The sequence below is a fragment of the Pinus tabuliformis genome, chromosome 5_2 (assembly GCF_031772625.1).
Source record: "Pinus tabuliformis cultivar Carrire ecotype Pingquan chromosome 5_2, CPIR1, whole genome shotgun sequence".
Taxonomy (NCBI): Eukaryota; Viridiplantae; Streptophyta; class Pinopsida; order Pinales; family Pinaceae; genus Pinus; species Pinus tabuliformis.
Genome location: NC_142306.1, coordinates 706,321,338 through 706,336,953, shown reverse-complemented (window position 1 = coordinate 706,336,953; position 15,616 = coordinate 706,321,338). Strand labels below are relative to the sequence as shown.

Below are 15,616 nucleotides of genomic sequence, written 5' to 3'. Positions count from 1 at the left end.
CCAATGGACCTTTGGCTTCTTGCTTCCTTTCCTTCAAAAGTTTCCTGTATGTGGCCATTATCTTCCAACATCTAGAAACATTATGGTTATCCAAACCACAAAAGGAACATGCAATTCTTTTCCCATACATATGTGGAAATTTACCATGCTTTGAAAAATCAAAAGGAAAATGTTTAGAACCAGATTTATACCTGCCTCTTTCACCTTTATTGCCTTCATGAGGAGGTGAAGCAAATAAAGAAGTGGATCCCTTTGGAACACCATGAATCTCTTCAAGGCTATTAAAGTCTCCCCAAATCTCTAGTTCAAGTGTGTGCCTCTGAACACCTGCATCCTGCAATTGATGTTTCAAGCTATTGCACTCCTCCTTAATACAATCTTCACACTCTGTAATGTAACTCCTTCTGGGAGTTGTTTCAATGGCCTTCATGGTAGCCTTGGAACTTTCTCTATAAGCTTGTCCATAGCTAAGACCTAAATACTTAGTCCTTTCCTCAATCATTATTGGCTCAACAATACCTTGTGCATGTCTACTCAAGCCTTTTCCTTCATAGCCCATCTTGGACATTAGCTTGGAACCTATGCCTCTAGTATGTTTTTCAAAAGAATCAATATACGCATTCTCATAGGAATTTGAAGACAAACTAGAATGGTTTACCTCTTATTCAAGCTGATACTTGACCAAGGCTTCTTTGGCAACAAAGAGTTGTGACTCCAACTCATGCATCCTTTTCAAGTTCATATTTGCAATATGAAGTTGACTCTCCATTTCCTGCAGTCTGTCGAAAAGCAACTACTTCTCTTCCTCCATGGAATTCAACTGCTCTCTAAGCATGCTACTCTTTCTTCCATCCTCATACATTTCTCTCACCATATCCATCATGGTGGACAATTCTTGCTTCATGTCTTCATCAAAGAATCTTGTGATGAAGAAAGAAGAATTCGAGGACTCATTTGTAGAAGTTGTCATTATGCCAATGACTTCTTCTTTCTTCTTGTCCTTGCTGGACTGAGCTATCTATAGCTTTCTCTTCACCTCTGCAAACTTAAACAATAGTCAGTCTACAAAAAAAGCATACAATCAGCCTCTGACTATTTAAACACCTTTTAGTCAAGCAGTCATTGCTCTGTCAATCAAGCATGCTGATATAACCTTCTTTGAAGGTGAGGTCAATCAATATCAAGCTCTGATACCACCTGATTTGAAAATGGGGCACTTAGGCTTCTTGTCTAACTTACAAGAACCTCTCCCACTTCCAAAGCTTTAAATATTCCTGTCTTATTGATTAACCAATGCAAAATTAATAAGTCCTTGATATTAAGGTGTATGTTGGTGTTGTTTATTAAAACTGTTTATTTGATGTAAATTAATGTGTTGAAACTGATCTATAAATACATACAACAGTAAATAATGCAGCAGTAAAACAAGCACATAAGATAGCAATTTAATATGGAGTTCACCCAAAACTCTTGGGCTACGTCTCCTTGATCTCTAGTCAACTTGACTAGGCTCTCTGGGATTATCGCAGGTCCTTTTACAAGCTCTTGGCTCAACTCCTACGATTTTACACAAAAACAGTGGGTTTAGAACACCATGTCATTCCCTGGCTCTTAAAGCTCTGGCTCTTGGCTCTTGTTTTTGGCTCTTGGCTCTAACTCTGGCTCTTCGGCTCTAGCTCTGGCTTTGGCTCTTCGGCTTTGGCTTCTTTGGCCCTCTATTAGTTTACAGCTCTCTTGGCTTTTCACTTGACTTCCAAGTGACTCCCTTGGATGTTCTTTTTCCTTCTGCGTTGCCCCTTTTGCCTTATCTTCCTGCTTTGGCTTATTCCTATTCTCTGTTTCATGCAACAAAACCCCAACAACCTCAGTAGCCCTCTTTCTTTGACATTCATGGCTTTTTAAGCCAATCGGCATCGCCTGTTCATTTTCCCTTTTGGGCTCTCTGTCTTCCTACTTTAGTCCGCTCAAATCCCTTCTCTGAGCATTAGCCATCATCGCTAAACACCCTCGGGGATGGTGGCCACATATGTTGTAACAGAAGGGGCCATCAGGCCTTTGAAATCCCCAAATTTTGGCATTCCCGGCCTACATAGGAAAATACACTAAACACGGGAAAATTCCGTAGAGAACACTGTTCACCGGACTTCAAATCTTCATAAATGTGCACTATATCCCTATCGAGTCTACCTGAAATCGCTTATCACAAGTCACAATGCCCATGTTTCACAGTTTTCCCTTTGTATTTTAAAATACATTAAAACACTGCAAATTCCCGCAAAACGACCTTATGGCGGATTTGAAATATTATTCATTTGCATTTCGGAACCCCTTTGGGTCCGGATTCATCGCATCAGCACATTCCTTCGCTTTTCGTTTATTAAACGAAATATGCGAAATTACATAGAAAATGCCTTTGGGCAGATTTTAAAATATATCAACTATCGTTTATAGCCCCGTCGGGTCCGGCCATCGCATCGCATATATATATATATATATATATATATATATATATATATATATATATATATATATATAGCATATATAGCATATAGCCTCGCGTCATTGCATAGCTCCAATGCGATATTGCAATGTGACTTGTCGCAATCGCATATCGCACATACCCCGGGTTGTTTAAGGTGCGCTCCACTGTAATCGCCGATTGTGATATCGCGATCGTAATAATCATATAACCCATTCCGATATCCTCCGCCTGCCACCTCCGATTGCGATTTTTCGATCGGATCTGGACCGTTGATCGGCCAGATCCAATGGCTCCTGTTCATTGCTCTATTGACCGCCGATAAGCCTATTTTTCAATTTTTTCTCTATGTTTTTGCCTTCTGATAGTGTAATCCGATATTTCCGAAGCTTCTTCTTTTGCGATGGTTTTTGGATTTTTAGAAGATTTTGAAGACTTGGAGGGTTTTTAGGACCCATTCTTAAGGGATTTTGCCTCTTTCTCTTCTTTTTTTTGCAAAGGGAAAAAGGGCAGCTTCATTTTGTTATAACTTCTGCATCTTAAGTCAGGTTTTTCCCATTCAAGTTGCAGTAGATTCAAAATGAGACGATCTCTGCAATGGACTAGTTCCAGGAACTTCCTTGGACTTTCATTTTTCCTCTGTGAGGAACACTTAGACTTAGGAGTCTATCCAAAATCCATTTTGGATCAATGGCCAAGTGCCATGGTTAGAGGACCAGCTAATGGGGGTCCACATCCTAAGTGTATAGATGTAATGGAAGGAGAAATAGTGGAGGTGTGAGTTACCCTACTCGGCATGCTTCTTTCACCCCTCTAGTGTGCCTTCCACTTCAATGAAATTATTCTTAGGAAAAGCACATGCACTTGGCTCTTATGAAAGCATGAAATTCTCGTTCTAGGAAAGAAAAATAAGTACCTCTAAGAAAGCAATTGAAATGTATTCTATGAAAGCATGAACTTTAGTCTAAGAAAACAAACAAACCTAATATAGTAAAAACAAGGACAATTATTCTAGTAAAGTAGTAAACTTTGATCTAATGAAGGTAAAGGAAATTATGCTAAGCAAAGGAAACTATTCTAGTCAAGTATCTAAATTCTAATTTGATGAAAGTAAGGACATTTTATGCTAGAAACAGTAACCTATTCTGAAAAAAGCAAAAATATTGTCTATGAAAGAAATAATGATTGTTTGTGAAAACAATAGAAATTTATCTATGAAAGCAATGAACCTATGTGAAACTTTGAATTGACAATCTTCTAGAGAGTGTGTGATCAATGTTTAGAAATGTTTCATGTAAGATGAAATTCAAGTCTATGTTATGCAAGTGTTGATAAACATTAGGCGTTGATTGCGAAACTAGAGAATAAATGTAGGATCAAAGAACTGGAAATGAATGTGAAAATAGGAGGTTGGAAATGTAATATTTTTGGTGTTTTGAATATAATTCAAGCGCTTGATTTAATCCTATAAGAAAAGAAGAACACGGTGAGTGAAACTATAAACTAACTATCAAAATAAATAGAGTATCTAGCTGCAAAAGAATTGAGTAAAAATAGAGTGTGATAAAGAGGGTTATACTACAAGTCTCGCACGCCACAAGGGGGCCCTCCAGGTGATGCACAAGACTAAAAAAACAAAAAATATATGATTATTGTTGCAACTTTCTCATCAAATCTCAATAATAGCAAGAGGCAATACTTAATATTAAACTGTAAATCGTGCATACATGGAAATTAGTCTTTCAATGATAAGATTTTTTCCTCGCTTATTAGCAAACCTATTTATAGAATTATTTGACAATAACTAACTAAGAAAGACATTGCTACAAATATGAAGAGATAAGTGATGATCGGGTGCCCTATTTCATTTTAATTTTTACTTCCTATAATTCATTGATGACTCAACATATAATGTGAAGATATATCAGACACATCATCACTTGTCCTTAATAAACTTTAGCTTCCTGAAGATGATCACACTCGCTTGAATTCGTTTTGCTTCCAAGTTTTAGTTCTCGTGTTCTGCCTCTGTTTCATATGCCACGTGATGGTTGACCAATAGTTTGACCAAGCCACCGTGGTAATCTAATGATCTTTTCCTTGCACCAAATAGGTGGAACACCATGATGGAGTGGTTTCACAACTTCCCATATGCTTGAGTTGACTTGTTAAACTCAGAAACCATTCAAACCTTGGATGTAGCTATAGATTTTCATCAGTTCTGTGGAATTTATCAGTTTTCGTAATCTTTGCAAATTAACTCAAATTATAAAGAAAACATACAAAACCATAGATATATTGGACTTTTTACCTTTTTATGTTTTTGTTTCTCAAATGGCTATTATTCATGCAAAAGATGGTAAGAATATATAAGAACAAGGAAATTATGAAGGTTTCTATAAAGGATAAGTGAAAAAATAAAGTAGAAATTTGTCAAAAATGTATTAATTGTTTGCCTCAACACTCCGCTTAAATGGATCTCCAAAAAATTGTCAAAAATAATTCTAAGGTATTTGGAGAGATTGTTAAGGTTCTTCTACTTACCAGAGATCATGACCATGATATTCATTTGAAACCTGGAAGTGTGCCACCTAACATTAGGCCTTACATGTAACCACATGCACATAAGAGTGAGATTGAGCGTATGGTTCAAGAAATGTTAGAGGTATACATCATTCAACCTAGTCATAGTGTTTTTTACTCACCAATGGTGATGGTTATCAGAAAGGATGGCTGATGGCATATGTCACAAGATTACAGATAGCTCAAAAAAATGACAATCAAATATAAGTTCCATATTCCTGTCATTGGTGAATTATTAGATGAACTGCATGGAGAAAATTCATTTACTCGGTTGGATTTCTGTTCTGGATATCATCAAATCATAGTGAGGCAAGAAGACATTCCCAAAGCAACGTTTATAAAACACAAAGGGAATTATGAGTTTTTGGTTATCCCATTTGAACTTACAAATGTGCCTTCAACATTTCAAAGCTTGATATATTCTATTTTCAAACCCACCCTTAGAAAAATTGTGTTAGTGTGACATACTAATCTACAACAAATATTTGGAAGAGCATGTACATGTTGATAGGGTCCTAACACTATTGGAAGAGAAACAGCTATATGCAAAGCCTTCCAAGTGTGCCTTTGGGGTTCAATAAGTGGAATATTTGGGTCATATTGTATTGTGTGATGGTCGATGCTAACAAAATCAAAGCTATGAGGGAATGAAAACTTTCCAAATACCTTGAAGAAAATCATAGTATTCTAAGGATTGATAGGATATTACCAAAATTTTGTCAAGAATTATGGTCACATGGAAGAACCTCTAACAAAACTATTGAAGGAGCAAACATTTTCTTGGACTAAAAAAGCAATCAAATCTTTTGAAGAACTTAAAGAGGCTATGTGTACAAGTTTTGTTTTGGTGACACTTAACTTCACAAAAACTTTCATTATGGAGTGTGATACCTCAAGCCTTGGCATTGGTTTTGTAATATTCCAGGGAAATTAATTACCTAAGAGATGGAGTAGCCTATCTATCCTCATAGGCTATAGTCCAAAATATCACATGTTGGGCAAGTTTTGTGGAAATTGGGCAAAGAAACCCAAAATTGGAGTTTGGAGTAAAATTTACTCAATCAATTAATAATAAGAGACCCCTCTAGGAAATCTATAAATATAAGAGGGTTGATTCATTTTAGAGCATCATCATTTGTTTCTTGAGCATTAGATTTGAGGGTTTTAAGACCCATTTTTTCTTGTTAATTTCAGTTTTGAAAGATCCCACCCTCGTTGACACCATTATATATTTTCTCTGTGTTTTGGATCACTAAGACTATCTGGAGCGGTAGTGAAATTTTGTTGATTCTTGATCCTTGTTTTGGAAAAGAAATACCAATCTAGAAAGGCAGAAAAACAATGTTTTAACTCTTTATTCTGGCACAAGACAATTATCTAAAGGCAATGAAACTTTTTCTATCTTGTTTCCCCTACTTTGGCCATAAGAATCCCTCCAGTTAAATCAGTGAATTATAAGGAAGATCAATGAAAATTCGCTTATGTCTTGAGGTATAGTTTTTGGCTAGACTGAAGTTCAATACCAATCTAGAAGGGTGGTGAAGCTATGTTTTAATTCTTTTTTCTAGAACAGGACGATCATCTAGAGGCAGTGAAGTTTTTTCTATCTTATTTCCCCTACTTTGGTCACAAGAAGCCCTCCAATTAAATCAATGAGTTCTAAGGAAGATCTGTCACGGTTCGCTTATGTCTTCAGGTAGGGTTTTTTTCTAGACCAAAGTTCTATGAGGGAAAAGTGAAGGAGGTGTCATCCCTACAGTTGATTTGAATCCATTAGAAGGGGCCTAAAGCTAATAAATCCCCTCACTTTGGTATTATGTAGCTCATTCACTGAAAGGACAAGTCATACTAAGGATTTTTTAAGCTCTTCTATGGGACGGAATCCCTTTCTATGGTTTTTCATAGGAGCTGAGATTGATCTTGTTGAAGAATATAGGGCTAATGTAGATAATGAGATTCTTCTTCCATAATAACTATTTGTGATCATTTTGTCTTTAGATTATGAGCACAATATTTTTCTTATTATCATTAGTGTGTGTATTTCTTCCTTCAACAAATAGCTATCAAACTAAAGAGACAAGAGCACAAGATATGGCATTATACCAGGGCCAAAACCTATCCCTGTTGGAGAGGAAAACCCGCACAAAATTCTTCTTATAGAGATTCATATTGAAAAACACCAAGACCATGACCCTTGACTTTCTGAACCACTCCAAGACCAAGACACCAATCCTCTTCACTGTTGTGTTTATCTTCATCACTTCTTTTGTACCAGGGTCAATATGATTGTATCACTAAGGACATCATAGCAGCATCATCACTGAAACAATGATTGTACATTTACTAAGATCTGCTACACCCTTCACTAAGATCATAGTTTCATTCTTGAGATCATCTTTTATGTCTTCACTGAAATCATCATCATACCAATGAGATTTATATGTACATAGATCCATGAGAGTTGCACTGATAACCTTTTCATGATCAAGACTTCATGACTATGTTATTATCAAGCTCATGACAGAGATCGAGATCATGACAAGTCATGACGTGTTGCTGTGGGGTCATATCCAAACGTGTTACTGCAATGATATGTCGAGAGTGTAGCCTTTTCATTCACGAGTATGCATTCCCTTTAGAACCGAGATCATCATGAGACTATCATTACAGTAGTGTTTCTTCATAGTAGGCTGAGATTGTATATTTCCATCCATAAGTATGCCCAGAGTATATATCATAGCGACATTGTTTATATGACTACATTGAATCTCCAGAGTAAGCTTCCCATATACTCTGTCACGTGATTATTCTTCATCACATAGATGTCAAGAGTAATTCCTTCAATTTGTACGATGAGAGCAAGCCCCGAGATAGAGCTTTCACCGAGCACCAAGACAGAGCTCTCATGATATCATACATTGAGATTTTGTGTGTCATTGTTTCATATTACCAAGATTATGCATTGGATAGGTCGTCGAGATATTATCCCTTTCAGTATCTTCCGATGTTTCATAGCGATCCGAAGATTTATGTTCGTTGAGTATTCTAGTTGCATATATATATATATATATATATATATATATATATAGATATATATATATATATATATATATATATATAGATATATATATATATATATATATATAGAGAGAGAGAGAGAGAGAGTTCCTTGACCATATATGAAAGCCGACATGAGCCAGTGAACCTTTGCATCCTTCTGTTGAGTTGACATGTCATCTTTATATACTTTGAGTTGACTACCTTTCTCACCATTTTTGTAAGAAGACTTTTCTTTGGAGGATGGTGCTTGTCTTGGAGGGCTACTTGACACTAGGTTGACCCATGTACATTACATAAATGCTCAAGAATAACTCTTTAACACGATTTGGACTCTTTGACTTTCCTATACCTATGGAATGAGCAAGAAACTCATTCATATAATTTACAAAAATAATATTTATTTTTCTTGACAAGTAAAAAGATCAAAATTACGTTGACAAATACCGAACCTAGTTACACTTTTCTTCAACACTCCCTCTTAACCAAGGAGGTATTTACCATGGTACTTCATTATTCTCCATCTAAAGAATTTCTCATAAGAATAATCGGATTGGTAATCCCATCTGTATAGCATCATATCAATCAGCATTGTCATAATGCAAGGCCTTGACTAACATCTCCATCTCTCCACGAGACCATGAGCTACAATGCTGGTGAGACCAACTATTTATAGACACCTTCATCATTGTCGCTCAAGGTACATACCCATGCGGGTGTTCACTTAGTATGACCTTCTAGGACTATTCGTATCTTGGGTTCCCAACCCTCAAATAATATTGGTCCTCTTGCCTACTCTTATCTTAGATGCCCTACACATCCTCAAAGAGTGTCGGATGCCAGATGATTACCCAACCATCCATTCTTTCTTCCTAAGTGAAGACAAGAATGATGTGTCTATCATGTGTCTACATTTCCATTCATGGCCTTCATCTAGACTTACGACTGTTAGTCTTGGTCTAGTGCATGACACATGAAATAGAAAAAACACAATTGTCACTCCTTTGTAATCAGGGGTGATCTAATTTAAACTCCCTGATGATCAAGGATATGTCAGAGCTCCCTCTTAGCTAGGGACTCTTCTATATATCAGAAACTTCTTCTTCGTGAGTCCTTCAACTACTTGATCAACTTCTCTCCTTGATGCCATGAAAATTAGTTGAGCTTCTTCCTTGTAGGGCATTAGTTATCCATCACTTTCCTTCTTGGTTTGTTATGTCATTCCTTTCTTCATGGAAAGTTGCCTTCTTGATACATATCTAGAACCTTCGCCATATGGCTACTTCTTCCTCATCATGTTTCTTCAGGAATTTCCATTCACCACATGAATTTTATTTGTACTTGTACTTACAACTCTTGTGTCAGTAGCCCTTCATGAACTCATCCAAATATTATTCAAGAAATCAAAACATAACATTAAATCAAATTGTACCTTTCGATATGGCTCTTCATCGTGACATCTTCCTGTAGGTATCAACATCCTGCATACATGTTGACACATCTCCCAAAGATATCCATTGTCAAGGGTCTTCATCTTTTTCAGACTTTCATCAGAGTCTTCATATCTTTCTAGGAGATTTCTTAGTCAAATCTTCTTGGTCTTTTGGATGTTGATCACCTCCATCATGGTTGCATATCTCACGATCTCTTCCCTCCTCACACATTCCATTTCCAGGAGCTTTCAATCATAGTTTCATACTTCATATGAGGAAATATTATATCGATTTCATCTAGTGTGACTTATGCCTTTCTACATCCTTTCAAAGGAGGAGACCCTTTTCCTTTGATCATGCTTCTTAAGATAGAAGTAACGATCCATATTATCTGCAACCATACGACATGATATTATAAAATTTAAACATAAGCATGCATACCTCATTTTACCATTAGGTCATCTAGGCTCCTTCTAGCAACTTTCTTGATTGAAGTGTCTTCAACCCCTTGATTTGCTTTTCCTCTTATGTCATCACCATCCATGAATTCCATAAATTGGAGTTCTTGATGAAACACTTGCTTCCTCTCTAGATTAGTGAATCCTCCGATAAGGATTCCATCAGAGAATCTTGAGGATCTTGCATATCCCCATCTGGCAAATATTTCCTTTTTGACTTGATGTATGATGAGACCTGTCCTGGATGACTTCTTCCTTTCCTTCAATGTCCAATGAGGTTCTTGCTATATCCTTTAACGTTTAACTGTCATGGATTTTGTTCTTCATGATTCCCACGAGCTCTTGCTTCCAATGCTTTCATGATGCCATGATGCATCTTATTATCATGATCATATCTAAAGATTTAGGAGCTTATGATAGGACCCCTTTTGCGAGGGAGATCATCTACTCATAGTGGAGATTTGTTGCTCCCTCTTTCCTTGGCCCTTTTCTTCAGCTTCCTCCATCTTTCTGGTGATATGAGCTTTCTTTTCACAATCTATCCATAGTTCTTGTTTTGTCTTACTTGAGAATCAGACTTTCATTTTCCTTCTACAAATGTTTGAGTCCTTTATTCTTTAACATTTTTGTCTACAACTTATCTTTCTCTATCTAACATAGAGACCACAAATTGTTAAATGAGGTAACCTTCTTGTTTATAGACATTTGTTACCTTGCTTATCTGTTGGAACAATGATGATTATCTTATCATCTTTCCCAGATCTTCATGAAGTTATTCCTTCATTCTTTGATGCTAACCATCTAGTCTAAGTGATATGACCTTCTTTTCACTTTCAGGGAATATATATTTTAGTATTTCATATATATATCTTTATGCCTCCTCTTCTGCTACATAGGCATGGGAGGACCTTTGAGTGATATCCTATGAGTCTCTTGTTGCATTTCAAACAATGTTTGACTTTCAGAGATCTTTCCATAGACATCAATGACTTCTCTTTTCTATGAGGATTATAACAATCCTCCTTATTCTATGCAAGGACTTTTGATGACTTGTTGACCTATAGATCTCCTTGCAATCACGAAGTCATTTTACCAAATTGATTAATGAAAAATACTTACTTGATTTGTGAAGACAAAATCTTCACCTTGATCATGTTGATGAAGATTGACGAGGGCTTATTTTTGAATGATCTTCTTCTAGGGTAAGAAAATGATCCTTGCTTTCTTGAAGATGATGACAATTTTTTCTTTCTTTTATGCTTTTCCTTGTAGATCAGAACTGCTTCTAGGGTTTCGACTTTCTCCAAGCTGATGTGATCTTCATTTTGAGATCCTTTGAGCTACCTTGCTTTGTGGACAACTTGATGAGTGCCTTGATGGCCTTTTGATTATGACTATGGAGACACGAGCTCTTGTTGTTGTAGGCTTCTCTTTGATCTAGGGTTTGATCAACATCAAGGTTTGATTCTACAATGTAGAACTTAATGTTCTTTAGCTTGCTTTGATTCCTTGCTAGAAAATTAATCATTGAATGTCTGTTTTATGCCCTTCCTTTGACTGTAACCATAGCTTTGATACCATGTTGAAGAATCTAGGGCTAATGTAGATAATGAGATTCTTCTTCCATAATAACTATTTGTGATGCATTTTGTCTTTAGATTATTAGCACAATATTTTTCTTATTATCATTAGTGTGTGTATTTCTTCCTTCGACAAATAGTTATCAAAGAAAAGAGACAAGAGCACAAGATATGGCGTTCTGGAAGGGCCAAAACCTCTCCCTCTTGGAGAGGAAAACCCGCACAAAATTCTTCTTATAGAGATTCCTATTGACGAACACCAAGACCATGACCCTTGACTTTCTGAGCCACTCCAAGACCAAGACACCAATCCTCTTCACTGTTGTGTTTATCTTCATCACTTCTGCTGTACCAGGGTCAATACTATTGTATCACTAAGGACATGATAGCAGCATCATCACCGAAACAATGACTGTACATTTACTGAGATCTGCTACACCCTTCACTAAGATCATAGCTGCATTCTTGAGATCATCTTTTGTGTCTTCACTGAAATCATCATCATACCAATGAGATATATATGTACATAGATCCATGAGAGTTGCACTGATAACCTTTCCATGATCAACACTTCATGACTATGTTATTATCAAGCTCATGATAGAGATCGAGACAATGACAAGTCATGACGTGTTGTTGTGGGGTTATATCCAAACGTGTTATCGCAATGATATGTCGAGAGTGTAGCCTTTTCATTCACGATTATGCATTCCCTTTAGAACCGATATCATCATCATGAGATTGTCATTACAGTAGTGCTTCTTCAGAGTAGGTCGAGATTGTATCTTTCCATCCATAAGTATGTCGAGAGTATATATCATAGTGACATCGTTTATATGACTGCATTGAATCTCTAGAGTAAGTTTCCCATAGACTGTGTCACATGATTCTTCTTCATCACATAGATGCCGAGAGTAATTCCTTCAATTTGTATGATGAGAGCAAGCCCTGAGACAAAGCTTTCACTGAGCACCGAGACAAATCTTTCATGAGATCGTACATTGAGATTTTGTGTCTCATTGTTTCATATTACCGAGATCATGCATTGGATATGTCACTGAGATATTATCCCTTTCAGTATCTTATGAAGTTTCAAAGTGATCCGAAGATTTATGTTCGTTGATTATTCTAGCTGCATATATATATAGTTCCTTGACCATATATGCAAGCCGACATGAGCCAGTGAACCTTTGCGTCCTTATGTTGAGCCAACATATCATCTTTATATACTTTGACTTGATTGTCTTTCTCACTGTTTCTTCAAGCAAACTTTTCTTTGGAGGATGGTGCTTGTCTTGGAGGGCTACTTGACACTAGGTTGACCCATGTACATTACATAAATTCTCAAGAAGAACTCTTTAACGTGATTTTCACTCTTTGACTTTCCTAGACCTATGGAATGAGAAATAAACTCATTCATATAATTTACGAAAATAATATTTCTTTTTCTTGACAAGTACAAAGATCAAAATTATGTTGACAAATACCGAACCTAGTTACAATTTTCTTCAACAAATCTTAAGGCTCTACGAAGAACAATAAGACTTAATAGACCTCATTAAAGGTGGAAATAGGCCTTGTAGGTTGGATGAAGTAGTTAAAACCCTCCTTGTTGGTGGAGGCAGGTTTTGGTAGCTGGACAGAATCCTCTCTCAAGGTGAAGATCAGAATCTCAACGAGTAGGGACTAAGCATCACGGCTACCTAGGAAGATTAGTAGTGAAGTAGGCAATGTTCTGACCTATAGTTAGATTTTCATTTTAGCTATTCAAGTTCTAATTGTAAAATATAGTTAGAACTGTAAAGGGGTCGAATTTTGTTGATTTCCGGATTCTGAAAAACTTTTGAAATCTATGTGGATCAGTGAGATTACCTGAGAATTGAATCTCAGTTAAGAAGTGTATTTGTTTGGTTGAATAGTAATTTGGGTTGAACGGTTGATTGTTGATACTAAAAGTTACATTCTATGTTGAAGTTGTTTATTTATGAATTGCAAAAGAAATTGTTGAATATAACCTAGCTGTGAAAGTAAACCTAGGGAAAAGTTACCCTAGCCTATTACAGTGGTATCAAAGTAGAAATATTTCTAGCCTGGATGGTGTTTGAAGATGGAGTAACTAGACAAATATTTGGCAAGGAATTTACAGAGTCTTGGCGAAAGTTAGAAAAGTAGTGAACAAAGGTTATTAAAAGATTACAAGAAGGGAGCAAAGTGGCCCTTACAAAAATTAAAAGAATTTAACAAAAAGGTTGCAAAATATAAGGAGAGTGAAGTAGATCCATTCCCTAAGCCTAATGATAAGAAAACACAACAGAAAACATGTATATGGAAATGGGGATTAAATTTAGAAAAAAAAACAAAATCAAGCATCATTGGTGATAAGTCCAAGCCTGTGAAATAAAGTACAAGAAAGACAAACATAGGCAAAATCTCGGACATGGTTTTATCCCCATAGAGAAAAGGTATGCAATCAACCAGAATTATTTGAAGGGAATGAAAATGGTGATGGATTGTATAGCCATCAACTGGAGGATGAAATATCCATTGTAATTGTCATAAATAGTGCACCCCATGATTGTGAAAATGACATGAAATTGGGGAAGCATCTTGACAATGCAAGTGGTACAGTAGGAAATGACTCTTTTGTTGGTATACCTAATTAGCAAGTATTAGCATAGGTTCAAGCACAAGTGTAGACCTAGACGCTTCCACAAATGCAAGTTCATGCATCATCTTACCCACCTTTGATGTCTTCAACAAGTACGACAATGATGCCACTTCAAATGGTGTTCATCATGTTTCAGAAAGGCCTTTTGATGATGGTTATAATTGGCGCAAGTATGGACAAAAAAAATTTAAGGGAAGTGAGTACCCTCTCAGTTATTATAAACATACCCATCCAAGATATCTTGTAAAGAAAAAGGTTGAACGATCCCATGATGGGCAGGTGACTGAAATTGTTTACAAAGGTGATCACAATCATAATCCAAAACCCCAATCTAGTAGACATATGTCTAATGTTGTGCAGCCATATCTCTCTGATCAGGATGGGAGATATGTAAGACGTGGGTCTGATGATAAGAATGAAAATATGGATGGTAAAATTGATGGATCTATTCAGTTTTTTTTTGGAGATCCAAGATGAAGACATGGAATAAATACGAATATTTCATATCCCTCAACATCTGCTAAGGAATATGATGTTGGACAAGGGAGTGTTGAACATTCATCTGGTTCAAGTGCTGATGATAAAGATGATGATCAAGCCAGCAAGGCAGATAATGCAGATGAAGAAGATGATGAATCAAAGGTGAAAAGAAGGAAAAAGGAGGAAAAATTGGGATCAAGCTTCCGAGTCGTAGGCATTGGTATGATAAGTTTCCTTATACAGAGGGATGAAGGGCATGCATCCATGCAACATTAATTTCACTGGTCCTATATAAATCAATATTATAAAGAAGAACCTTTACTCTTCCATGTGAATCCACCTCTGTCCATTTTCCTTGAACTGGACAAACTAGAAGGATACAAGGAAATGTAGTGTGCACCTTCATGACATCGGCAAGGACACATGTATATGTGATGAATGCTTGGAAATTACTAAGAGGGGGGATTGAATCAGTAATTATATCTTTCCAACTATTCACATCAACTTAATTTCCTTTGTTTATTATCTTCTTATGCAGTTAATGGCTTATGAAAATGTTCAATTATTAATGGTTTCTTTTGCAGTTACCAGAGAGAGACATTTGCATATATACATATTCATAATTCAAGAGCATTCACACATGTATTACATTCAACAAGAAACACATGAAGACACCATATATAAGTGGAAACCCATAAGAGAGAAAACCACGAATTTTTGGCTGAAAGTGATGTGAAGGCAAGCTCCTACTCCCTTATTACATCAAATTTTTTGTAGGCTCCAACCTACAAGAGGTTTCTACCTCAAGGAAGCTCCAACTCCCACAAATTTTTTTCATGCTACAACTCACAGGAGGCTCCTACCTTAATAGGCTGCAA

At 36.4% G+C, this 15,616-nt stretch overlaps 1 pseudogene; it reads left to right on the top strand.

Annotated features, from left to right (window-relative positions):
* The window catches only part of LOC149161111 (uncharacterized), a 35,440-nt pseudogene extending 20,426 nt beyond the window's left edge, over positions 1 to 15,014 (top strand).
* Positions 15,015 to 15,616: the final 602 nt, after the last annotated feature.